Consider the following 27,466-nt stretch of genomic DNA (forward strand, 5'->3'; position numbering starts at 1 on the left):
AAACTAAAGACACTAGAATGAAAATTTTAAAGCCTACTGTTAGTGCTTCATCTACACGTTATAGCCCTGAATTTTCCAATGCCTAGCTCTTTGCAAAAGAGAGATATCGGCAAGGAAAAGCTGTATTGTACCTTTGCATTTTTCTCCCAAACGAAAGACACTAGAATGAAAATTTTAAAGCCTCCTGTTAGTGCTTCATCTACACGTTATAGCCCTGAATTTTCCAATGCCTATTTCTTTGCAAAAGAGAGATATCGGCAAGGAAAAGCTTTATTGTACCTTTGCATTTTTCTCCCAAACGAAGGACACTAGAATGAAAATTTTAAAGCCTCCTATTAGTGCTTCATCTACACGTTATAGCCCTGAATTTTCCAATGCCTATTTCTTTGCAAAAGAGAGATATCGGCAAGGAAAAGCTGTATTGTACCTTTGCATTTTTCTCCCAAACGAAGGACACTAGAATGAAAATTTTAAAGCCTCCTGTTAGTGCTTCATCTACACGTTATAGCCCAGAATTTTCCAATGCCTATCTCTTTGCAAAAGAGAGATATCGGCAAGGAAAAGCTGTATTGTACCTTTGCATTTTTCTCCCAAACGAAAGACACTAGAATGAAAATTTTAAAGCCTCCTGTTAGTGCTTCATCTACACGTTATAGCCCTGAATTTTCCAATGCCTATCTCTTTGCAAAAGAGAGATATCGGCAAGGAAAATCTGTATTGTACCTTTGCATTTTTCTACCAAACGAAGGACACTAGAATGAAAATTTAAAAGCCTCCTGTTAGTGCTTCATCTACACGGTATAGCCCTGAATTTTCCAATGCCTAGCTCTTTGCAAAAGAGAGATATTGGCAAGGAAAAGCTGTATTGTACTTTTGCATTTTTCTCCCAAACGAAGGACACTAGAATGAAAATTTTAAAGCCTCCTGTTAGTGCTTCATCTACACGTTATAGCCCTGCATTTTCCAATGCCTATCTCTTTGCAAAAGAGAGATATCGGCAAGGAAAAGCAGCATAGTACCTTTGCATTTTTCTCCCAAACGAAAGACACTAGAATGAAAATTGTAAGCCTCCTGTTAGTGCTTCATCTACACGTTATAGCCCTGCATTTTCCAATGCCTAGCTCTTTGAAAAAGAGAGATATTGGCAAGGAAAAGCTGTATTGTACCTTTGCATTTTTCTCCCAAACGAAAGACACTAGAATAAAAATTTTAAAGCCTCCTGTTAGTGCTTCATCTACACGTTATAGCCCTGAATTTTCCAATGCTTATCTCTTTGCAAAAGAGAGATATCGGCAAGGAAAAGCAGCATTGTACTTTTGCATTTTTTTCCCAAACGAAAGACACTAGAATGAAAATTTTAAAGCCTCCTGTTAGTGCTTCATCTACACGTTATAGCCCTGAATTTTCCAATGCCTATCTCTTTGCAAAAGAGAGATATTGGCAAGGAAAAGCTGTATTGTACCTTTGCATTTTTCTCCCAAACGAAGGACACTAGAATGAAAATTTTAAAGCCTCCTATTAGTGCTTCATCTACACGTTATAGCCCTGAATTTTCCAATGCCTATTTCTTTGCAAAAGAGAGATATCGGCAAGGAAAAGCTGTATTGTACCTTTGCATTTTTCTCCCAAACGAAGGACACTAGAATGAAAATTTTAAAGCCTCCTATTAGTGCTTCATCTACACGTTATAGCCCTGAATTTTCCAATGCCTATCTCTTTGCAAAAGAGAGATATCGGCAAGGAAAAGCTGTATTGTACCTTTGCAGTTTTCTCCCAAACGAAAGACACTAGAATGAAAATTTTAAAGCCTCCTGTTAGTGCTTCATCTACACGTTATAGCCCTGAATTTTCCAATGCCTATCTCTTTGCAAAAGAGAGATATCGGCAAGGAAAAACTGTATTGTACCTTTGCATTTTTCTCCCAAACGAAAGACACTAGAATGAAAATTTTAAAGCCTCCTGTTAGTGCTTCATCTACACGTTATAGCCCTGAATTTTCCAATGCTTATCTCTTTGCAAAAGAGAGATATCGGCAAGGAAAAGCAGCATTGTACTTTTGCATTTTTCTCCCAAACGAAAGACACTAGAATGAAAATTTTAAAGCCTCCTGTTAGTGCTTCATCTACACGTTATAGCCCTGAATTTTCTAATGCCTAGCTCTTTGCAAAAGAAAGATATTGGCAAGGAAAAGCTGTATTGTACCTTTGCATTTTTCTCCCAAACGAAGGACACTAGATTGAAAATTTTAAAGCCTCCTATTAGTGCTTCATCTACACGTTATAGCCCTGAATTTTCCAATGCCTAGCTCTTTGCAAAAGAGAGATATCGGCAAGGAAAAGCTGTATTGTACCTTTGCAGTTTTCTCCCAAACGAAAGACACTAGAATGAAAATTTTAAAGCCTCCTGTTAGTGCTTCATCTACACGTTATAGCCCTGAATTTTCCAATGCCTATCTCTTTGCAAAAGAGAGATATCGGCAAGGAAAAACTGTATTGTACCTTTGCATTTTTCTCCCAAACAAAAGACACTAGAATGAAAATTTTAAAGCCTCCTGTTAGTGCTTCATCTACACGTTATAGCCCTGAATTTTCCAATGCCTATCTCTTTGCAAAAGAGAGATATCGGCAAGGAAAAGCTGTATTGTACCTTTGCATTTTTCTCCCAAACGAAGGACACTAGAATGAAAATTTAAAAGCCTCCTGTTTAGTGCTTCATCTACACGGTATAGCCCTGAATTTTCCAATGCCTAGCTCTTTGCAAAAGAGAGATATTGGCAAGGAAAAGCTGTATTGTACCTTTGCATTTTTCTCCCAAACGAAGGACACTAGAATGAAAATTTTAAAGCCTCCTGTTAGTGCTTCATCTACACGTTATAGCCCTGAATTTTCCAATGCCTATCTCTTTGCAAAAGAGAGATATCGGCAAGGAAAAACTGTATTGTACCTTTGCATTTTTCTCCCAAACGAAAGACACTAGAATGAAAATTTTAAAGCCTCCTGTTAGTGCTTCATCTACACGTTATAGCCCTGAATTTTCCAATGCCTAGCTCTTTGCAAAAGAGAGATATTGGCAAGGAAAAGCTGTATTGTACCTTTGCATTTTTCTCCCAAACTAAAGACACTAGAATGAAAATTTTAAAGCCTACTGTTAGTGCTTCATCTACACGTTATAGCCCTGAATTTTCCAATGCCTAGCTCTTTGCAAAAGAGAGATATCGGCAAGGAAAAGCTGTATTGTACCTTTGCATTTTTCTCCCAAACGAAAGACACTAGAATGAAAATTTTAAAGCCTCCTGTTAGTGCTTCATCTACACGTTATAGCCCTGAATTTTCCAATGCCTATTTCTTTGCAAAAGAGAGATATCGGCAAGGAAAAGCTTTATTGTACCTTTGCATTTTTCTCCCAAACGAAGGACACTAGAATGAAAATTTTAAAGCCTCCTGTTAGTGCTTCATCTACACGTTATAGCCCTGAATTTTCCAATGCCTATCTCTTTGCAAAAGAGAGATATCGGCAAGGAAAAGCTGTATTGTACCTTTGCATTTTTCTACCAAACGAAGGACACTAGAATGAAAATTTAAAAGCCTCCTGTTAGTGCTTCATCTACACGGTATAGCCCTGAATTTTCCAATGCCTAGCTCTTTGCAAAAGAGAGATATTGGCAAGGAAAAGCTGTATTGTACTTTTGCATTTTTCTCCCAAACGAAGGACACTAGAATGAAAATTTTAAAGCCTCCTGTTAGTGCTTCATCTACGCGTTATAGCCCTGCATTTTCCAATGCCTATCTCTTTGCAAAAGAGAGATATCGGCAAGGAAAAGCAGCATTGTACCTTTGCATTTTTCTCCCAAACGAAAGACACTAGAATGAAAATTGTAAAGCCTCCTGTTAGTGCTTCATCTACACGTTATAGCCCTGCATTTTCCAATGCCTAGCTCTTTGCAAAAGAGAGATATTGGCAAGGAAAAGCTGTATTGTACCTTTGCATTTTTCTCCCAAACGAAAGACACTAGAATGAAAATTTTAAAGCCTCCTGTTAGTGCTTCATCTACACGTTATAGCCCTGAATTTTCCAATGCTTATCTCTTTGCAAAAGAGAGATATCGGCAAGGAAAAGCAGCATTGTACTTTTGCATTTTTTTCCCAAACGAAAGACACTAGAATGAAAATTTTAAAGCCTCCTGTTAGTGCTTCATCTACACGTTATAGCCCTGAATTTTCCAATGCCTAGCTCTTTGCAAAAGAGAGATATTGGCAAGGAAAAGCTGTATTGTACCTTTGCATTTTTCTCCCAAACGAAGGACACTAGATTGAAAATTTTTAAGCCTCCTATTAGTGCTTCATCTACACGTTATAGCCCTGAATTTTCCAATGCCTAGCTCTTTGCAAAAGAGAGATATCGGCAAGGAAAAGCGGTATTGTACCTTTGCATTTTTCTCCCAAACGAAAGACACTAGAATGAAAATTTTAAAGCCTCCTGTTAGTGCTTCATCTACACGTTATAGCCCTGAATTTTCCAATGCTTATCTCTTTGCAAAAGAGAGATATCGGCAAGGAAAAGCAGCATTGTACTTTTGCATTTTTTTCCCAAACGAAAGACACTAGAATGAAAATTTTAAAGCCTCCTGTTAGTGCTTCATCTACACGTTATAGCCCTGAATTTTCCAATGCCTAGCTCTTTGCAAAAGAGAGATATTGGCAAGGAAAAGCTGTATTGTACCTTTGCATTTTTCTCCCAAACGAAGGACACTAGAATAAAAATTTTAAAGCCTCCTATTAGTGCTTCATCTACACGTTATAGCCCTGAATTTTCCAATGCCTATTTCTTTGCAAAAGAGAGATATCGGCAAGGAAAAGCTGTATTGTACCTTTGCATTTTTCTCCCAAACGAAGGACACTAGAATGAAAATTTTAAAGCCTCCTATTAGTGCTTCATCTACACGTTATAGCCCTGAATTTTCCAATGCCTATCTCTTTGCAAAAGAGAGATATCGGCAAGGAAAAGCTGTATTGTACCTTTGCAGTTTTCTCCCAAACGAAAGACACTAGAATGAAAATTTTAAAGCCTCCTGTTAGTGCTTCATCTACACGTTATAGCCCTGAATTTTCCAATGCCTATCTCTTTGCAAAAGAGAGATATCGGCAAGGAAAAACTGTATTGTACCTTTGCATTTTTCTCCCAAACGAAAGACACTAGAATGAACATTTTAAAGCCTCCTGTTAGTGCTTCATCTACACGTTATAGCCCTGAATTTTCCAATGCTTATCTCTTTGCAAAAGAGAGATATCGGCAAGGAAAAGCAGCATTGTACTTTTGCATTTTTCTCCCAAACGAAAGACACTAGAATGAAAATTTTAAAGCCTCCTGTTAGTGCTTCATCTACACGTTATAGCCCTGAATTTTCCAATGCCTAGCTCTTTGCAAAAGAAAGATATTGGCAAGGAAAAGCTGTATTGTACCTTTGCATTTTTCTCCCAAACGAAGGACACTAGATTGAAAATTTTAAAGCCTCCTATTAGTGCTTCATCTACACGTTATAGCCCTGAATTTTCCAATGCCTAGCTCTTTGCAAAAGAGAGATATCGGCAAGGAAAAGCTGTATTGTACCTTTGCAGTTTTCTCCCAAACGAAAGACACTAGAATGAAAATTTTAAAGCCTCCTGTTAGTGCTTCATCTACACGTTATAGCCCTGAATTTTCCAATGCCTATCTCTTTGCAAAAGAGAGATATCGGCAAGGAAAAACTGTATTGTACCTTTGCATTTTTCTCCCAAACAAAAGACACTAGAATGAAAATTTTAAAGCCTCCTGTTAGTGCTTCATCTACACGTTATAGCCCTGAATTTTCCAATGCCTATCTCTTTGCAAAAGAGAGATATCGGCAAGGAAAAGCTGTATTGTACCTTTGCATTTTTCTCCCAAACGAAGGACACTAGAATGAAAATTTAAAAGCCTCCTGTTTAGTGCTTCATCTACACGGTATAGCCCTGAATTTTCCAATGCCTAGCTCTTTGCAAAAGAGAGATATTGGCAAGGAAAAGCTGTATTGTACCTTTGCATTTTTCTCCCAAACGAAGGACACTAGAATGAAAATTTTAAAGCCTCCTGTTAGTGCTTCATCTACACGTTATAGCCCTGAATTTTCCAATGCCTATCTCTTTGCAAAAGAGAGATATCGGCAAGGAAAAACTGTATTGTACCTTTGCATTTTTCTCCCAAACGAAAGACACTAGAATGAAAATTTTAAAGCCTCCTGTTAGTGCTTCATCTACACGTTATAGCCCTGAATTTTCCAATGCCTAGCTCTTTGCAAAAGAGAGATATTGGCAAGGAAAAGCTGTATTGTACCTTTGCATTTTTCTCCCAAACTAAAGACACTAGAATGAAAATTTTAAAGCCTACTGTTAGTGCTTCATCTACACGTTATAGCCCTGAATTTTCCAATGCCTAGCTCTTTGCAAAAGAGAGATATCGGCAAGGAAAAGCTGTATTGTACCTTTGCATTTTTCTCCCAAACGAAAGACACTAGAATGAAAATTTTAAAGCCTCCTGTTAGTGCTTCATCTACACGTTATAGCCCTGAATTTTCCAATGCCTATTTCTTTGCAAAAGAGAGATATCGGCAAGGAAAAGCTTTATTGTACCTTTGCATTTTTCTCCCAAACGAAGGACACTAGAATGAAAATTTTAAAGCCTCCTATTAGTGCTTCATCTACACGTTATAGCCCTGAATTTTCCAATGCCTATTTCTTTGCAAAAGAGAGATATCGGCAAGGAAAAGCTGTATTGTACCTTTGCATTTTTCTCCCAAACGAAGGACACTAGAATGAAAATTTTAAAGCCTCCTGTTAGTGCTTCATCTACACGTTATAGCCCAGAATTTTCCAATGCCTATCTCTTTGCAAAAGAGAGATATCGGCAAGGAAAAGCTGTATTGTACCTTTGCATTTTTCTCCCAAACGAAAGACACTAGAATGAAAATTTTAAAGCCTCCTGTTAGTGCTTCATCTACACGTTATAGCCCTGAATTTTCCAATGCCTATCTCTTTGCAAAAGAGAGATATCGGCAAGGAAAAGCTGTATTGTACCTTTGCATTTTTCTACCAAACGAAGGACACTAGAATGAAAATTTAAAAGCCTCCTGTTAGTGCTTCATCTACACGGTATAGCCCTGAATTTTCCAATGCCTAGCTCTTTGCAAAAGAGAGATATTGGCAAGGAAAAGCTGTATTGTACTTTTGCATTTTTCTCCCAAACGAAGGACACTAGAATGAAAATTTTAAAGCCTCCTGTTAGTGCTTCATCTACACGTTATAGCCCTGAATTTTCCAATGCCTAGCTCTTTGCAAAAGAGAGATATTGGCAAGGAAAAGCTGTATTGTACCTTTGCATTTTTCTCCCAAACGAAGGACACTAGATTGAAAATTTTTAAGCCTCCTATTAGTGCTTCATCTACACGTTATAGCCCTGAATTTTCCAATGCCTAGCTCTTTGCAAAAGAGAGATATCGGCAAGGAAAAGCGGTATTGTACCTTTGCATTTTTCTCCCAAACGAAATACAATAGAATGAAAATTTTAAAGCCTCCTGTTAGTGCTTCATCTACACGTTATAGCCCTGAATTTTCCAATGCCTATCTCTTTGCAAAAGAGAGATATCGGCAAGGAAAAGCTGTATTGTACCTTTGCATTTTTCTCCCAAACGAAGGACACTAGAATGAAAATTTTAAAGCCTCCTATTAGTGCTTCATCTACACGTTATAGCCCTGAATTTTCCAATGCCTATCTCTTTGCAAAAGAGAGCTATCGGCAAGGAAAAGCTGTATTGTACCTTTGCAGTTTTCTCCCAAACGAAGGACACTAGAATGAAAATTTTAAAGCCCCCTGTTAGTGCTTCATCTACACGTTATAGCCCTGAATTTTCCAATGCCTATCTCTTTGCAAAAGAGAGATATCGGCAAGGAAAAGCTGTATTGTACCTTTGCATTTTTCTCCCAAACGAAAGACACTAGAATGAAAATTTTAAAGCCTCCTGTTAGTGCTTCATCTACACGTTATAGCCCTGAATTTTCCAATGCCTATCTCTTTGCAAAAGAGAGATATCGGCAAGGAAAAGCTGTATTGTACCTTTGCATTTTTCTCCCAAACGAAAGACACTAGAATGAAAATTTTAAAGCCTCCTATTAGTGCTTCATCTACACGTTATAGCCCTGCATTTTCCAATGCCTAGCTCTTTGCAAAAGAGAGATATTGGCAAGGAAAAGCTGTATTGTACCTTTGCATTTTTCTCCCAAACGAAAGACACTAGAATGAAAATTTTTAAGCCTCCTGTTAGTGCTTCATCTACACGTTATAGCCCTGAATTTTCCAATGCCTAGCTCTTTGCAAAAGAGAGATATTGGCAAGGAAAAGCTGTATTGTACCTTTGCATTTTTCTCCCAAACGAAGGACACTAGATTGAACATTTTAAAGCCTCCTATTAGTGCTTCATCTACACGTTATAGCCCTGAATTTTCCAATGCCTAGCTCTTTGCAAAAGAGAGATATCGGCAAGGAAAAGCGGTATTGTACCTTTGCATTTTTCTCCCAAACGAAATACACTAGAATGAAAATTTTAAAGCCTCCTGTTAGTGCTTCATCTACACGTTATAGCCCTGAATTTTCCAATGCCTATCTCTTTGCAAAAGAGAGATATCGGCAAGGAAAAGCTGTATTGTACCTTTGCATTTTTCTCCCAAACGAAGGACACTAGAATGAAAATTTTAAAGCCTCCTATTAGTGCTTCATCTACACGTTATAGCCCTGAATTTACCAATGCCTATCTCTTTGCAAAAGAGAGATATCGGCAAGGAAAAGCTGTATTGTACCTTTGCAGTTTTCTCCCAAACGAAGGACACTAGAATGAAAATTTTAAAGCCTCCTGTTAGTGCTTCATCTACACGTTATAGCCCTGAATTTTCCAATGCCTATCTCTTTGCAAAAGAGAGATATCGGCAAGGAAAAGCTGTATTGTACCTTTGCATTTTTCTCCCAAACGAAGGACACTAGAATGAAAATTTTAAAGCCTCCTATTAGTGCTTCATCTACACGTTATAGCCCTGAATTTACCATTGCCTATCTCTTTGCAAAAGAGAGATATCGGCAAGGAAAAGCTGTATTGTACCTTTGCAGTTTTCTCCCAAACGAAGGACACTAGAATGAAAATTTTAAAGCCTCCTGTTAGTGCTTCATCTACACGTTATAGCCCTGAATTTTCCAATGCCTATCTCTTTGCAAAAGAGAGATATCGGCAAGGAAAAGCTGTATTGTACCTTTGCATTTTTCTCCCAAACGAAGGACACTAGAATGAAAATTTTTAAGCCTCCTGTTAGTGCTTCATCTACACGTTATAGCCCTGAATTTTCCAATGCCTATCTCTTTGCAAAAGAGAGATATCGGCAAGGAAAAGCTGTATTGTACCTTTGCATTTTTCTCCCAAACGAAAGACACTAGAATGAAAATTTTAAAGCCTCCTGTTAGTGCTTCATCTACACGTTATAGCCCTGAATTTTCCAATGCCTATCTCTTTGCAAAAGAGAGATATTGGCAAGGAAAAGCTGTATTGTACCTTTGCATTTTTCTCCCAAACGAAGGACACTAGAATGAAAATTTTAAAGCCTCCTGTTAGTGCTTCATCTACACGTTATAGCCCTGAATTTTCCAATGCTTATCTCTTTGCAAAAGAGAGATATTGGCAAGGAAAAGCAGCATTGTACTTTTGCATTTTTCTCCCAAACGAAAGACACTAGAATGAAAATTTTAAAGCCTCCTGTTAGTGCTTCATCTACACGTTATAGCCCTGAATTTTCCAATGCCTAGCTCTTTGCAAAAGAGAGATATTGGCAAGGAAAAGCTGTATTGTACCTTTGCATTTTTCTCCCAAACGAAGGACACTAGATTGAACATTTTAAAGCCTCCTATTAGTGCTTCATCTACACGTTATAGCCCTGAATTTTCCAATGCCTAGCTCTTTGCAAAAGAGAGATATCGGCAAGGAAAAGCGGTATTGTACCTTTGCATTTTTCTCCCAAACGAAATACACTAGAATGAAAATTTTAAAGCCTCCTGTTAGTGCTTCATCTACACGTTATAGCCCTGAATTTTCCAATGCCTATCTCTTTGCAAAAGAGAGATATCGGCAAGGAAAAGCTGTATTGTACCTTTGCATTTTTCTCCCAAACGAAGGACACTAGAATGAAAATTTTAAAGCCTCCTATTAGTGCTTCATCTACACGTTATAGCCCTGAATTTACCAATGCCTATCTCTTTGCAAAAGAGAGATATCGGCAAGGAAAAGCTGTATTGTACCTTTGCAGTTTTCTCCCAAACGAAGGACACTAGAATGAAAATTTTAAAGCCTCCTGTTAGTGCTTCATCTACACGTTATAGCCCTGAATTTTCCAATGCCTATCTCTTTGCAAAAGAGAGATATCGGCAAGGAAAAGCTGTATTGTACCTTTGCATTTTTCTCCCAAACGAAGGACACTAGAATGAAAATTTTTAAGCCTCCTGTTAGTGCTTCATCTACACGTTATAGCCCTGAATTTTCCAATGCCTATCTCTTTGCAAAAGAGAGATATCGGCAAGGAAAAGCTGTATTGTACCTTTGCATTTTTCTCCCAAACGAAAGACACTAGAATGAAAATTTTAAAGCCTCCTGTTAGTGCTTCATCTACACGTTATAGCCCTGAATTTTCCAATGCCTATCTCTTTGCAAAAGAGAGATATTGGCAAGGAAAAGCTGTATTGTACCTTTGCATTTTTCTCCCAAACGAAGGACACTAGAATGAAAATTTTTAAGCCTCCTGTTAGTGCTTCATCTACACGTTATAGCCCTGAATTTTCCAATGCCTATCTCTTTGCAAAAGAGAGATATCGGCAAGGAAAAGCTGTATTGTACCTTTGCATTTTTCTCCCAAACGAAAGACACTAGAATGAAAATTTTAAAGCCTCCTGTTAGTGCTTCATCTACACGTTATAGCCCTGAATTTTCCAATGCCTATCTCTTTGCAAAAGAGAGATATCGGCAAGGAAAAGCTGTATTGTACCTTTGCATTTTTCTCCCAAACTAAAGACACTAGAATGAAAATTTTAAAGCCTACTGTTAGTGCTTCATCTACACGTTATAGCCCTGCATTTTCCAATGCCTATCTCTTTGCAAAAGAGAGATATCGGCAAGGAAAAGCTGCATTGTACTTTTGCATTTTTCTCCCAAACGAAAGACACTAGAATGAAAATTTTAAAGCCTCCTGTTAGTGCTTCATCTACACGTTATAGCCCTGAATTTTCCAATGCCTAGCTCTTTGCAAAAGAGAGATATTGGCAAGGAAAAGCTGTATTGTACCTTTGCATTTTTCTCCCAAACGAAAGACACTAGAATGAAAATGTTAAAGCCTCCTGTTAGTGCTTCATCTACACGTTATAGCCCTGAATTTTCCAATGCCTATCTCTTTGCAAAAGAGAGATATCGGCAAGGAAAAGCTGTATTGTACCTTTGCATTTTTCTCCCAAACGAAAGACACTAGAATGAAAATTTTAAAGCCTCCTGTTAGTGCTTCATCTACACGTTATAGCCCTGAATTTTCCAATGCCTATCTCTTTGCAAAAGAGAGATATTGGCAAGGAAAAGCTGTATTGTACCTTTGCATTTTTCTCCCAAACGAAGGACACTAGAATGAAAATTTTTAAGCCTCCTGTTAGTGCTTCATCTACACGTTATAGCCCTGAATTTTCCAATGCCTATCTCTTTGCAAAAGAGAGATATCGGCAAGGAAAAGCTGTATTGTACCTTTGCATTTTTCTCCCAAACGAAAGACACTAGAATGAAAATTTTAAAGCCTCCTGTTAGTGCTTCATCTACACGTTATAGCCCTGAATTTTCCAATGCCTATCTCTTTGCAAAAGAGAGATATCGGCAAGGAAAAGCTGTATTGTACCTTTGCATTTTTCTCCCAAACTAAAGACACTAGAATGAAAATTTTAAAGCCTACTGTTAGTGCTTCATCTACACGTTATAGCCCTGCATTTTCCAATGCCTATCTCTTTGCAAAAGAGAGATATCGGCAAGGAAAAGCTGCATTGTACTTTTGCATTTTTCTCCCAAACGAAAGACACTAGAATGAAAATTTTAAAGCCTCCTGTTAGTGCTTCATCTACACGTTATAGCCCTGAATTTTCCAATGCCTAGCTCTTTGCAAAAGAGAGATATTGGCAAGGAAAAGCTGTCTTGTACCTTTGCATTTTTCTCCCAAACGAAGGACACTAGAAAGAAAATTTGAAAGCCTCCTGTTAGGCCATCATCTACACGACATAGCCCTGAATTTTCAAATGCGCAGCACTTTGCAAAAGAGAGATATTGGTAAGGAAAAGCTGTCTTGTACCATTGCATTTTTCTCCCAAACGAAGGACACTAGAATGAAAATTTTAAAGCCTCCTGTTAGTGCTTCATCTACACGTTATAGCCCTGAATTTTCCAATGCCTATCTCTTTGCAAAAGAGAGATATCGGCAAGGAAATGCTGTATTGTACCTTTGCATTTTTCTCCCAAACGAAAGACACTAGAATGAAAATTTTAAAGCCTACTGTTAGTGCTTCATCTACACGTTATAGCCCTGCATTTTTCAATGCCTATCTCTTTGCAAAAGAGAGATATCGGCAAGGAAAAGCTTCATTGTACTTTTGCATTTTTCTCCCAAACGAAAGACATTAGAATGAAAATTTTAAAGCCTCCTGTTAGTGCTTCATCTACACGTTATAGCCCTGAATTTTCCAATGCCTAGCTCTTTGCAAAAGAGAGATATTGGCAAGGAAAAGCTGTATTGTACCTTTGCATTTTTCTCCCAAACGAAAGACACTAGAATGAAAATTTTAAAGCCTCCTGTTAGTGCTTCATCTACACGTTATAGCCCTGAATTTTCCAATGCCTATCTCTTTGCAAAAGAGAGATATCGGCAAGGAAAAACTGTATTGTACCTTTGCATTTTTCTCCCAAACGAAAGACACTAGAATGAAAATTTTAAAGCCTCCTGTTAGTGCTTCAACTACACGTTATAGCCCTGAATTTTCCAATGCCTATCTCTTTGCAAAAGAGAGATATCGGCAAGGAAAAGCTGCATTGTACTTTTGCATTTTTCTCCCAAACGAAAGACACTAGAATGAAAATTTTAAAGCCTCCTTTTAGTGCTTCATCTACACGTAATAGACCTGAATTTTCCAATGCCTATCTCTTTGCAAAAGAGAGATATCGGCAAGGAAAAGCTGTATTGTACCTTTGCATTTTTCTCCCAAACGAAGGACACTAGATTGAACATTTTAAAGCCTCCTATTAGTGCTTCATCTACACGTTATAGCCCTGAATTTTCCAATGCCTAGCTCTTTGCAAAAGAGAGATATCGGCAAGGAAAAGCTGTATTGTACCTTTGCATTTTTCTCCCAAACGAAAGACACTAGAATGAAAATTTTAAAGCCTCCTGTTAGTGCTTCATCTACACGTTATAGCCCAGAATTTTCCAATGCCTATCTCTTTGCAAAAGAGAGATATCGGCAAGGAAAAGCTGTATTGTACCTTTGCATTTTTCTCCCAAACGAAGGACACTAGAATGAAAATTTTAAAGCCTCCTATTAGTGCTTCATCTACACGTTATAGCCCTGAATTTACCAATGCCTATCTCTTTGCAAAAGAGAGATATCGGCAAGGAAAAGCTGTATTGTACCTTTGCAGTTTTCTCCCAAACGAAGGACACTAGAATGAAAATTTTAAAGCCTCCTGTTAGTGCTTCATCTACACGTTATAGCCCTGAATTTTCCAATGCCTATCTCTTTGCAAAAGAGAGATATCGGCAAGGAAAAGCTGTATTGTACCTTTGCATTTTTCTCCCAAACGAAGGACACTAGAATGAAAATTTTTAAGCCTCCTGTTAGTGCTTCATCTACACGTTATAGCCCTGAATTTTCCAATGCCTATCTCTTTGCAAAAGAGAGATATCGGCAAGGAAAAGCTGTATTGTACCTTTGCATTTTTCTCCCAAACGAAAGACACTAGAATGAAAATTTTAAAGCCTCCTGTTAGTGCTTCATCTACACGTTATAGCCCTGAATTTTCCAATGCCTATCTCTTTGCAAAAGAGAGATATTGGCAAGGAAAAGCTGTACTGTACCTTTGCATTTTTCTCCCAAACGAAGGACACTAGAATGAAAATTTTAAAGCCTCCTGTTAGTGCTTCATCTACACGTTATAGCCCTGAATTTTCCAATGCTTATCTCTTTGCAAAAGAGAGATATTGGCAAGGAAAAGCAGCATTGTACTTTTGCATTTTTCTCCCAAACGAAAGACACTAGAATGAAAATTTTAAAGCCTCCTGTTAGTGCTTCATCTACACGTTATAGCCCTGAATTTTCCAATGCCTATCTCTTTGCAAAAGAGAGATATCGGCAAGGAAAAGCTGTATTGTACCTTTGCATTTTTCTCCCAAACGAAAGACACTAGAATGAAAATTTTAAAGCCTCCTGTTAGTGCTTCATCTACACGTTATAGCCCTGCATTTTCCAATGCCTATCTCTTTGCAAAAGAGAGATATCGGCAAGGAAAAGCTGTATTGTACCTTTGCATTTTTCTCCCAAACGAAAGACACTAGAATGAAAATTTTAAAGCCTCCTATTAGTGCTTCATCTACACGTTATAGCCCTGCATTTTCCAATGCCTATCTCTTTGCAAAAGAGAGATATCGGCAAGGAAAAGCAGCATTGTACCTTTGCATTTTTCTCCCAAACGAAAGACACTAGAATGAAAATTGTAAAGCCTCCTGTTAGTGCTTCATCTACACGTTATAGCCCTGCATTTTCCAATGCCTAGCTCTTTGCAAAAGAGAGATATTGGCAAGGAAAAGCTGTATTGTACCTTTGCATTTTTCTCCCAAACGAAAGACACTAGAATGAAAATTTTAAAGCCTCCTGTTAGTGCTTCATCTACACGTTATAGCCCTGAATTTTCCAATGCTTATCTCTTTGCAAAAGAGAGATATTGGCAAGGAAAAGCAGCATTGTACTTTTGCATTTTTCTCCCAAACGAAAGACACTAGAATGAAAATTTTAAAGCCTCCTGTTAGTGCTTCATCTACACGTTATAGCCCTGAATTTTCCAATGCCTAGCTCTTTGCAAAAGAGAGATATTGGCAAGGAAAAGCTGTATTGTACCTTTGCATTTTTCTCCCAAACTAAGGACACTAGATTGAACATTTTAAAGCCTCCTATTAGTGCTTCATCTACACGTTATAGCCCTGAATTTTCCAATGCCTAGCTCTTTGCAAAAGAGAGATATCGGCAAGGAAAAGCGGTATTGTACCTTTGCATTTTTCTCCCAAACGAAATACACTAGAATGAAAATTTTAAAGCCTCCTGTTAGTGCTTCATCTACACGTTATAGCCCTGAATTTTCCAATGCCTATCTCTTTGCAAAAGAGAGATATCGGCAAGGAAAAGCTGTATTGTACCTTTGCATTTTTCTCCCAAACGAAGGACACTAGAATGAAAATTTTAAAGCCTCCTATTAGTGCTTCATCTACACGTTATAGCCCTGAATTTACCAATGCCTATCTCTTTGCAAAAGAGAGATATCGGCAAGGAAAAGCTGTATTGTACCTTTGCAGTTTTCTCCCAAACGAAGGACACTAGAATGAAAATTTTAAAGCCTCCTGTTAGTGCTTCATCTACACGTTATAGCCCTGAATTTTCCAATGCCTATCTCTTTGCAAAAGAGAGATATCGGCAAGGAAAAGCTGTATTGTACCTTTGCATTTTTCTCCCAAACGAAGGACACTAGAATGAAAATTTTTAAGCCTCCTGTTAGTGCTTCATCTACACGTTATAGCCCTGAATTTTCCAATGCCTAGCTCTTTGCAAAAGAGAGATATTGGCAAGGAAAAGCTGTATTGTACCTTTGCATTTTTCTCCCAAACGAAGGACACTAGATTGAACATTTTAAAGCCTCCTATTAGTGCTTCATCTACACGTTATAGCCCTGAATTTTCCAATGCCTAGCTCTTTGCAAAAGAGAGATATCGGCAAGGAAAAGCGGTATTGTACCTTTGCATTTTTCTCCCAAACGAAATACACTAGAATGAAAATTTTAAAGCCTCCTGTTAGTGCTTCATCTACACGTTATAGCCCTGAATTTTCCAATGCCTATCTCTTTGCAAAAGAGAGATATCGGCAAGGAAAAGCTGTATTGTACCTTTGCATTTTTCTCCCAAACGAAGGACACTAGAATGAAAATTTTAAAGCCTCCTATTAGTGCTTCATCTACACGTTATAGCCCTGAATTTACCAATGCCTATCTCTTTGCAAAAGAGAGATATCGGCAAGGAAAAGCTGTATTGTACCTTTGCAGTTTTCTCCCAAACGAAGGACACTAGAATGAAAATTTTAAAGCCTCCTGTTAGTGCTTCATCTACACGTTATAGCCCTGAATTTTCCAATGCCTATCTCTTTGCAAAAGAGAGATATCGGCAAGGAAAAGCTGTATTGTACCTTTGCATTTTTCTCCCAAACGAAGGACACTAGAATGAAAATTTTAAAGCCTCCTATTAGTGCTTCATCTACACGTTATAGCCCTGAATTTACCAATGCCTATCTCTTTGCAAAAGAGAGATATCGGCAAGGAAAAGCTGTATTGTACCTTTGCAGTTTTCTCCCAAACGAAGGACACTAGAATGAAAATTTTAAAGCCTCCTGTTAGTGCTTCATCTACACGTTATAGCCCTGAATTTTCCAATGCCTATCTCTTTGCAAAAGAGAGATATCGGCAAGGAAAAGCTGTATTGTACCTTTGCATTTTTCTCCCAAACGAAGGACACTAGAATGAAAATTTTTAAGCCTCCTGTTAGTGCTTCATCTACACGTTATAGCCCTGAATTTTCCAATGCCTATCTCTTTGCAAAAGAGAGATATCGGCAAGGAAAAGCTGTATTGTACCTTTGCATTTTTCTCCCAAACGAAAGACACTAGAATGAAAATTTTAAAGCCTCCTGTTAGTGCTTCATCTACACGTTATAGCCCTGAATTTTCCAATGCCTATCTCTTTGCAAAAGAGAGATATTGGCAAGGAAAAGCTGTATTGTACCTTTGCATTTTTCTCCCAAACGAAGGACACTAGAATGAAAATTTTAAAGCCTCCTGTTAGTGCTTCATCTACACGTTATAGCCCTGCATTTTCCAATGCTTATCTCTTTGCAAAAGAGAGATATTGGCAAGGAAAAGCAGCATTGTACTTTTGCATTTTTCTCCCAAACGAAAGACACTAGAATGAAAATTTTAAAGCCTCCTGTTAGTGCTTCATCTACACGTTATAGCCCTGAATTTTCCAATGCCTAGCTCTTTGCAAAAGAGAGATATTGGCAAGGAAAAGCTGTATTGTACCTTTGCATTTTTCTCCCAAACGAAGGACACTAGATTGAACATTTTAAAGCCTCCTATTAGTGCTTCATCTACACGTTATAGCCCTGAATTTTCCAATGCCTAGCTCTTTGCAAAAGAGAGATATCGGCAAGGAAAAGCGGTATTGTACCTTTGCATTTTTCTCCCAAACGAAATACACTAGAATGAAAATTTTAAAGCCTCCTGTTAGTGCTTCATCTACACGTTATAGCCCTGAATTTTCCAATGCCTATCTCTTTGCAAAAGAGAGATATCGGCAAGGAAAAGCTGTATTGTACCTTTGCATTTTTCTCCCAAACGAAGGACACTAGAATGAAAATTTTAAAGCCTCCTATTAGTGCTTCATCTACACGTTATAGCCCTGAATTTACCAATGCCTATCTCTTTGCAAAAGAGAGATATCGGCAAGGAAAAGCTGTATTGTACCTTTGCAGTTTTCTCCCAAACGAAGGACACTAGAATGAAAATTTTAAAGCCTCCTGTTAGTGCTTCATCTACACGTTATAGCCCTGAATTTTCCAATGCCTATCTCTTTGCAAAAGAGAGATATCGGCAAGGAAAAGCTGTATTGTACCTTTGCATTTTTCTCCCAAACGAAGGACACTAGAATGAAAATTTTTAAGCCTCCTGTTAGTGCTTCATCTACACGTTATAGCCCTGAATTTTCCAATGCCTATCTCTTTGCAAAAGAGAGATATCGGCAAGGAAAAGCTGTATTGTACCTTTGCATTTTTCTCCCAAACGAAAGACACTAGAATGAAAATTTTAAAGCCTCCTGTTAGTGCTTCATCTACACGTTATAGCCCTGAATTTTCCAATGCCTATCTCTTTGCAAAAGAGAGATATTGGCAAGGAAAAGCTGTATTGTACCTTTGCATTTTTCTCCCAAACGAAGGACACTAGAATGAAAATTTTAAAGCCTCCTGTTAGTGCTTCATCTACACGTTATAGCCCTGAATTTTCCAATGCTTATCTCTTTGCAAAAGAGAGATATTGGCAAGGAAAAGCAGCATTGTACTTTTGCATTTTTCTCCCAAACGAAAGACACTAGAATGAAAATTTTAAAGCCTCCTGTTAGTGCTTCATCTACACGTTATAGCCCTGAATTTTCCAATGCCTAGCTCTTTGCAAAAGAGAGATATTGGCAAGGAAAAGCTGTATTGTACCTTTGCATTTTTCTCCCAAACGAAGGACACTAGATTGAACATTTTAAAGCCTCCTATTAGTGCTTCATCTACACGTTATAGCCCTGAATTTTCCAATGCCTAGCTCTTTGCAAAAGAGAGATATCGGCAAGGAAAAGCGGTATTGTACCTTTGCATTTTTCTCCCAAACGAAATACACTAGAATGAAAATTTTAAAGCCTCCTGTTAGTGCTTCATCTACACGTTATAGCCCTGAATTTTCCAATGCCTATCTCTTTGCAAAAGAGAGATATCGGCAAGGAAAAGCTGTATTGTACCTTTGCATTTTTCTCCCAAACGAAGGACACTAGAATGAAAATTTTAAAGCCTCCTATTAGTGCTTCATCTACACGTTATAGCCCTGAATTTACCAATGCCTATCTCTTTGCAAAAGAGAGATATCGGCAAGGAAAAGCTGTATTGTACCTTTGCAGTTTTCTCCCAAACGAAGGACACTAGAATGAAAATTTTAAAGCCTCCTGTTAGTGCTTCATCTACACGTTATAGCCCTGAATTTTCCAATGCCTATCTCTTTGCAAAAGAGAGATATCGGCAAGGAAAAGCTGTATTGTACCTTTGCATTTTTCTCCCAAACGAAGGACACTAGAATGAAAATTTTTAAGCCTCCTGTTAGTGCTTCATCTACACGTTATAGCCCTGAATTTTCCAATGCCTATCTCTTTGCAAAAGAGAGATATCGGCAAGGAAAAGCTGTATTGTACCTTTGCATTTTTCTCCCAAACGAAAGACACTAGAATGAAAATTTTAAAGCCTCCTGTTAGTGCTTCATCTACACGTTATAGCCCTGAATTTTCCAATGCCTATCTCTTTGCAAAAGAGAGATATTGGCAAGGAAAAGCTGTATTGTACCTTTGCATTTTTCTCCCAAACGAAGGACACTAGAATGAAAATTTTTAAGCCTCCTGTTAGTGCTTCATCTACACGTTATAGCCCTGAATTTTCCAATGCCTATCTCTTTGCAAAAGAGAGATATCGGCAAGGAAAAGCTGTATTGTACCTTTGCATTTTTCTCCCAAACGAAAGACACTAGAATGAAAATTTTAAAGCCTCCTGTTAGTGCTTCATCTACACGTTATAGCCCTGAATTTTCCAATGCCTATCTCTTTGCAAAAGAGAGATATCGGCAAGGAAAAGCTGTATTGTACCTTTGCATTTTTCTCCCAAACTAAAGACACTAGAATGAAAATTTTAAAGCCTACTGTTAGTGCTTCATCTACACGTTATAGCCCTGAATTTTCCAATGCCTAGCTCTTTGCAAAAGAGAGATATTGGCAAGGAAAAGCTGTCTTGTACCTTTGCATTTTTCTCCCAAACGAAGGACACTAGAAAGAAAATTTGAAAGCCTCCTGTTAGGCCATCATCTACACGACATAGCCCTGAATTTTCAAATGCGCAGCACTTTGCAAAAGAGAGATATTGGTAAGGAAAAGCTGTCTTGTACCATTGCATTTTTCTCCCAAACGAAGGACACTAGAATGAAAATTTTAAAGCCTCCTGTTAGTGCTTCATCTACACGTTATAGCCCTGAATTTTCCAATGCCTATCTCTTTGCAAAAGAGAGATATCGGCAAGGAAATGCTGTATTGTACCTTTGCATTTTTCTCCCAAACGAAAGACACTAGAATGAAAATGTTAAATCCTCCTGTTAGTGCTTCATCTACACGTTATAGCCCTGCATTTTCCAATGCCTATCTCTTTGCAAAAGAGAGATATCGGCAAGGAAAAGCTGCATTGTACTTTTGCATTTTTCTCCCAAATGAAAGACACTAGAATGAAAATTTTAAAGCCTCCTTTTAGTGCTTCATCTACACGTAATAGCCCTGAATTTTCCTATGCCTATCTCTTTGCAAAAGAGAGATATCGGCAAGGAAATGCTGTATTGTACCTTTGCATTTTTCTCCCAAACGAAAGACACTAGAATGAAAATTTTAAAGCCTACTGTTAGTGCTTCATCTACACGTTATAGCCCTGCATTTTTCAATGCCTATCTCTTTGCAAAAGAGAGATATCGGCAAGGAAAAGCTTCATTGTACTTTTGCATTTTTCTCCCAAACGAAAGACATTAGAATGAAAATTTTAAAGCCTCCTGTTAGTGCTTCATCTACACGTTATAGCCCTGAATTTTCCAATGCCTATCTCTTTGCAAAAGAGAGATATCGGCAAGGAAAAACTGTATTGTACCTTTGCATTTTTCTCCCAAACGAAAGACACTAGAATGAAAATTTTAAAGCCTCCTGTTAGTGCTTCAACTACACGTTATAGCCCTGAATTTTCCAATGCCTATCTCTTTGCAAAAGAGAGATATCGGCAAGGAAAAGCTGCATTGTACTTTTGCATTTTTCTCCCAAACGAAAGACACTAGAATGAAAATTTTAAAGCCTCCTTTTAGTGCTTCATCTACACGTAATAGACCTGAATTTTCCAATGCCTATCTCTTTGCAAAAGAGAGATATCGGCAAGGAAAAGCTGTATTGTACCTTTGCATTTTTCTCCCAAACGAAGGACACTAGATTGAACATTTTAAAGCCTCCTATTAGTGCTTCATCTACACGTTATAGCCCTGAATTTTCCAATGCCTAGCTCTTTGCAAAAGAGAGATATCGGCAAGGAAAAGCTGTATTGTACCTTTGCATTTTTCTCCCAAACGAAAGACACTAGAATGAAAATTTTAAAGCCTCCTGTTAGTGCTTCATCTACACGTTATAGCCCAGAATTTTCCAATGCCTATCTCTTTGCAAAAGAGAGATATCGGCAAGGAAAAGCTGTATTGTACCTTTGCATTTTTCTCCCAAACGAAGGACACTAGAATGAAAATTTTAAAGCCTCCTATTAGTGCTTCATCTACACGTTATAGCCCTGAATTTACCAATGCCTATCTCTTTGCAAAAGAGAGATATCGGCAAGGAAAAGCTGTATTGTACCTTTGCAGTTTTCTCCCAAACGAAGGACACTAGAATGAAAATTTTAAAGCCTCCTGTTAGTGCTTCATCTACACGTTATAGCCCTGAATTTTCCAATGCCTATCTCTTTGCAAAAGAGAGATATCGGCAAGGAAAAGCTGTATTGTACCTTTGCATTTTTCTCCCAAACGAAGGACACTAGAATGAAAATTTTTAAGCCTCCTGTTAGTGCTTCATCTACACGTTATAGCCCTGAATTTTCCAATGCCTAGCTCTTTGCAAAAGAGAGATATTGGCAAGGAAAAGCTGTATTGTACCTTTGCATTTTTCTCCCAAACGAAGGACACTAGATTGAACATTTTAAAGCCTCCTATTAGTGCTTCATCTACACGTTATAGCCCTGAATTTTCCAATGCCTAGCTCTTTGCAAAAGAGAGATATCGGCAAGGAAAAGCGGTATTGTACCTTTGCATTTTTCTCCCAAACGAAATACACTAGAATGAAAATTTTAAAGCCTCCTGTTAGTGCTTCATCTACACGTTATAGCCCTGAATTTTCCAATGCCTATCTCTTTGCAAAAGAGAGATATCGGCAAGGAAAAGCTGTATTGTACCTTTGCATTTTTCTCCCAAACGAAGGACACTAGAATGAAAATTTTAAAGCCTCCTATTAGTGCTTCATCTACACGTTATAGCCCTGAATTTACCAATGCCTATCTCTTTGCAAAAGAGAGATATCGGCAAGGAAAAGCTGTATTGTACCTTTGCAGTTTTCTCCCAAACGAAGGACACTAGAATGAAAATTTTAAAGCCTCCTGTTAGTGCTTCATCTACACGTTATAGCCCTGAATTTTCCAATGCCTATCTCTTTGCAAAAGAGAGATATCGGCAAGGAAAAGCTGTATTGTACCTTTGCATTTTTCTCCCAAACGAAGGACACTAGAATGAAAATTTTTAAGCCTCCTGTTAGTGCTTCATCTACACGTTATAGCCCTGAATTTTCCAATGCCTATCTCTTTGCAAAAGAGAGATATCGGCAAGGAAAAGCTGTATTGTACCTTTGCATTTTTCTCCCAAACGAAAGACACTAGAATGAAAATTTTAAAGCCTCCTGTTAGTGCTTCATCTACACGTTATAGCCCTGAATTTTCCAATGCCTATCTCTTTGCAAAAGAGAGATATTGGCAAGGAAAAGCTGTATTGTACCTTTGCATTTTTCTCCCAAACGAAGGACACTAGAATGAAAATTTTAAAGCCTCCTGTTAGTGCTTCATCTACACGTTATAGCCCTGAATTTTCCAATGCTTATCTCTTTGCAAAAGAGAGATATTGGCAAGGAAAAGCAGCATTGTACTTTTGCATTTTTCTCCCAAACGAAAGACACTAGAATGAAAATTTTAAAGCCTCCTGTTAGTGCTTCATCTACACGTTATAGCCCTGAATTTTCCAATGCCTAGCTCTTTGCAAAAGAGAGATATTGGCAAGGAAAAGCTGTATTGTACCTTTGCATTTTTCTCCCAAACGAAGGACACTAGATTGAACATTTTAAAGCCTCCTATTAGTGCTTCATCTACACGTTATAGCCCTGAATTTTCCAATGCCTAGCTCTTTGCAAAAGAGAGATATCGGCAAGGAAAAGCGGTATTGTACCTTTGCATTTTTCTCCCAAACGAAATACACTAGAATGAAAATTTTAAAGCCTCCTGTTAGTGCTTCATCTACACGTTATAGCCCTGAATTTTCCAATGCCTATCTCTTTGCAAAAGAGAGATATCGGCAAGGAAAAGCTGTATTGTACCTTTGCATTTTTCTCCCAAACGAAGGACACTAGAATGAAAATTTTAAAGCCTCCTATTAGTGCTTCATCTACACGTTATAGCCCTGAATTTACCAATGCCTATCTCTTTGCAAAAGAGAGATATCGGCAAGGAAAAGCTGTATTGTACCTTTGCAGTTTTCTCCCAAACGAAGGACACTAGAATGAAAATTTTAAAGCCTCCTGTTAGTGCTTCATCTACACGTTATAGCCCTGAATTTTCCAATGCCTATCTCTTTGCAAAAGAGAGATATCGGCAAGGAAAAGCTGTATTGTACCTTTGCATTTTTCTCCCAAACGAAGGACACTAGAATGAAAATTTTTAAGCCTCCTGTTAGTGCTTCATCTACACGTTATAGCCCTGAATTTTCCAATGCCTATCTCTTTGCAAAAGAGAGATATCGGCAAGGAAAAGCTGTATTGTACCTTTGCATTTTTCTCCCAAACGAAAGACACTAGAATGAAAATTTTAAAGCCTCCTGTTAGTGCTTCATCTACACGTTATAGCCCTGAATTTTCCAATGCCTATCTCTTTGCAAAAGAGAGATATTGGCAAGGAAAAGCTGTATTGTACCTTTGCATTTTTCTCCCAAACGAAGGACACTAGAATGAAAATTTTTAAGCCTCCTGTTAGTGCTTCATCTACACGTTATAGCCCTGAATTTTCCAATGCCTATCTCTTTGCAAAAGAGAGATATCGGCAAGGAAAAGCTGTATTGTACCTTTGCATTTTTCTCCCAAACGAAAGACACTAGAATGAAAATTTTAAAGCCTCCTGTTAGTGCTTCATCTACACGTTATAGCCCTGAATTTTCCAATGCCTATCTCTTTGCAAAAGAGAGATATCGGCAAGGAAAAGCTGTATTGTACCTTTGCATTTTTCTCCCAAACTAAAGACACTAGAATGAAAATTTTAAAGCCTACTGTTAGTGCTTCATCTACACGTTATAGCCCTGAATTTTCCAATGCCTAGCTCTTTGCAAAAGAGAGATATTGGCAAGGAAAAGCTGTCTTGTACCTTTGCATTTTTCTCCCAAACGAAGGACACTAGAAAGAAAATTTGAAAGCCTCCTGTTAGGCCATCATCTACACGACATAGCCCTGAATTTTCAAATGCGCAGCACTTTGCAAAAGAGAGATATTGGTAAGGAAAAGCTGTCTTGTACCATTGCATTTTTCTCCCAAACGAAGGACACTAGAATGAAAATTTTAAAGCCTCCTGTTAGTGCTTCATCTACACGTTATAGCCCTGAATTTTCCAATGCCTATCTCTTTGCAAAAGAGAGATATCGGCAAGGAAATGCTGTATTGTACCTTTGCATTTTTCTCCCAAACGAAAGACACTAGAATGAAAATGTTAAATCCTCCTGTTAGTGCTTCATCTACACGTTATAGCCCTGCATTTTCCAATGCCTATCTCTTTGCAAAAGAGAGATATCGGCAAGGAAAAGCTGCATTGTACTTTTGCATTTTTCTCCCAAATGAAAGACACTAGAATGAAAATTTTAAAGCCTCCTTTTAGTGCTTCATCTACACGTAATAGCCCTGAATTTTCCTATGCCTATCTCTTTGCAAAAGAGAGATATCGGCAAGGAAATGCTGTATTGTACCTTTGCATTTTTCTCCCAAACGAAAGACACTAGAATGAAAATTTTAAAGCCTACTGTTAGTGCTTCATCTACACGTTATAGCCCTGCATTTTTCAATGCCTATCTCTTTGCAAAAGAGAGATATCGGCAAGGAAAAGCTTCATTGTACTTTTGCATTTTTCTCCCAAACGAAAGACATTAGAATGAAAATTTTAAAGCCTCCTGTTAGTGCTTCATCTACACGTTATAGCCCTGAATTTTCCAATGCCTATCTCTTTGCAAAAGAGAGATATCGGCAAGGAAAAACTGTATTGTACCTTTGCATTTTTCTCCCAAACGAAAGACACTAGAATGAAAATTTTAAAGCCTCCTGTTAGTGCTTCAACTACACGTTATAGCCCTGAATTTTCCAATGCCTATCTCTTTGCAAAAGAGAGATATCGGCAAGGAAAAGCTGCATTGTACTTTTGCATTTTTCTCCCAAACGAAAGACACTAGAATGAAAATTTTAAAGCCTCCTTTTAGTGCTTCATCTACACGTAATAGACCTGAATTTTCCAATGCCTATCTCTTTGCAAAAGAGAGATATCGGCAAGGAAAAGCTGTATTGTACCTTTGCATTTTTCTCCCAAACGAAGGACACTAGATTGAACATTTTAAAGCCTCCTATTAGTGCTTCATCTACACGTTATAGCCCTGAATTTTCCAATGCCTAGCTCTTTGCAAAAGAGAGATATCGGCAAGGAAAAGCTGTATTGTACCTTTGCATTTTTCTCCCAAACGAAAGACACTAGAATGAAAATTTTAAAGCCTCCTGTTAGTGCTTCATCTACACGTTATAGCCCAGAATTTTCCAATGCCTATCTCTTTGCAAAAGAGAGATATCGGCAAGGAAAAGCTGTATTGTACCTTTGCATTTTTCTCCCAAACGAAGGACACTAGAATGAAAATTTTAAAGCCTCCTATTAGTGCTTCATCTACACGTTATAGCCCTGAATTTACCAATGCCTATCTCTTTGCAAAAGAGAGATATCGGCAAGGAAAAGCTGTATTGTACCTTTGCAGTTTTCTCCCAAACGAAGGACACTAGAATGAAAATTTTAAAGCCTCCTGTTAGTGCTTCATCTACACGTTATAGCCCTGAATTTTCCAATGCCTATCTCTTTGCAAAAGAGAGATATCGGCAAGGAAAAGCTGTATTGTACCTTTGCATTTTTCTCCCAAACGAAGGACACTAGAATGAAAATTTTTAAGCCTCCTGTTAGTGCTTCATCTACACGTTATAGCCCTGAATTTTCCAATGCCTATCTCTTTGCAAAAGAGAGATATCGGCAAGGAAAAGCTGTATTGTACCTTTGCATTTTTCTCCCAAACGAAAGACACTAGAATGAAAATTTTAAAGCCTCCTGTTAGTGCTTCATCTACACGTTATAGCCCTGAATTTTCCAATGCCTATCTCTTTGCAAAAGAGAGATATTGGCAAGGAAAAGCTGTATTGTACCTTTGCATTTTTCTCCCAAACGAAGGACACTAGAATGAAAATTTTAAAGCCTCCTGTTAGTGCTTCATCTACACGTTATAGCCCTGAATTTTCCAATGCTTATCTCTTTGCAAAAGAGAGATATTGGCAAGGAAAAGCAGCATTGTACTTTTGCATTTTTCTCCCAAACGAAAGACACTAGAATGAAAATTTTAAAGCCTCCTGTTAGTGCTTCATCTACACGTTATAGCCCTGAATTTTCCAATGCCTAGCTCTTTGCAAAAGAGAGATATTGGCAAGGAAAAGCTGTATTGTACCTTTGCATTTTTCTCCCAAACGAAGGACACTAGATTGAACATTTTAAAGCCTCCTATTAGTGCTTCATCTACACGTTATAGCCCTGAATTTTCCAATGCCTAGCTCTTTGCAAAAGAGAGATATCGGCAAGGAAAAGCGGTATTGTACCTTTGCATTTTTCTCCCAAACGAAATACACTAGAATGAAAATTTTAAAGCCTCCTGTTAGTGCTTCATCTACACGTTATAGCCCTGAATTTTCCAATGCCTATCTCTTTGCAAAAGAGAGATATCGGCAAGGAAAAGCTGTATTGTACCTTTGCATTTTTCTCCCAAACGAAGGACACTAGAATGAAAATTTTAAAGCCTCCTATTAGTGCTTCATCTACACGTTATAGCCCTGAATTTACCAATGCCTATCTCTTTGCAAAAGAGAGATATCGGCAAGGAAAAGCTGTATTGTACCTTTGCAGTTTTCTCCCAAACGAAGGACACTAGAATGAAAATTTTAAAGCCTCCTGTTAGTGCTTCATCTACACGTTATAGCCCTGAATTTTCCAATGCCTATCTCTTTGCAAAAGAGAGATATCGGCAAGGAAAAGCTGTATTGTACCTTTGCATTTTTCTCCCAAACGAAGGACACTAGAATGAAAATTTTTAAGCCTCCTGTTAGTGCTTCATCTACACGTTATAGCCCTGAATTTTCCAATGCCTA

Source organism: Pseudophryne corroboree, unplaced genomic scaffold (genome assembly GCF_028390025.1).
Source record: "Pseudophryne corroboree isolate aPseCor3 unplaced genomic scaffold, aPseCor3.hap2 scaffold_1636, whole genome shotgun sequence".
Lineage (NCBI taxonomy): Eukaryota > Metazoa > Chordata > Amphibia > Anura > Myobatrachidae > Pseudophryne > Pseudophryne corroboree.